General features: G+C 29.3%; 1 protein-coding gene across 1 annotated transcript in view; it reads right to left on the bottom strand.

The window, feature by feature from the left end:
- Window positions 1-345, bottom strand: part of LOC119582359 (nesprin-1-like) — a gene marked incomplete at its 3' end in the record, with an annotated part of 145,991 nt that overhangs the window by 51,522 nt on the left and 94,124 nt on the right.

The raw sequence follows: 345 nt of genomic DNA, 5'->3' as shown, positions 1-345 counted from the left end.
TTTTGTCGGTTTAGGCTGAAGGAAGCATGATTTTGTTTTATCTTTTATAAGTGTAGACAGGAAAGAAAAGTATATAACTTTATCAACTCAAGTTGTGAATATGAAGATACATTAACAGAAAACACATATGAAAAAATGACGTAAGGGATTTTTCAAGTTGTGTTTTTTAAACCAACTGTTAAGTACAATTGCTTATTATCTTCTTTATATACATATAAGAATATAATAATTGGTCCCTTGCAGTTTTATTTATTTATAATCTATGCGAAATAAAAGAGAATTATAAGCTGAGAGAGACAGAAAAAAATGCGAGTACGGAAAGCAAGCGCGATACTAGCATTACGA

This window comes from Penaeus monodon, chromosome 15 (genome assembly GCF_015228065.2).
Source record: "Penaeus monodon isolate SGIC_2016 chromosome 15, NSTDA_Pmon_1, whole genome shotgun sequence".
NCBI lineage: Eukaryota > Metazoa > Arthropoda > Malacostraca > Decapoda > Penaeidae > Penaeus > Penaeus monodon.
Note: the sequence above shows the minus strand (reverse complement) of the source record. Positions and strands in the feature narration are given on the sequence as shown.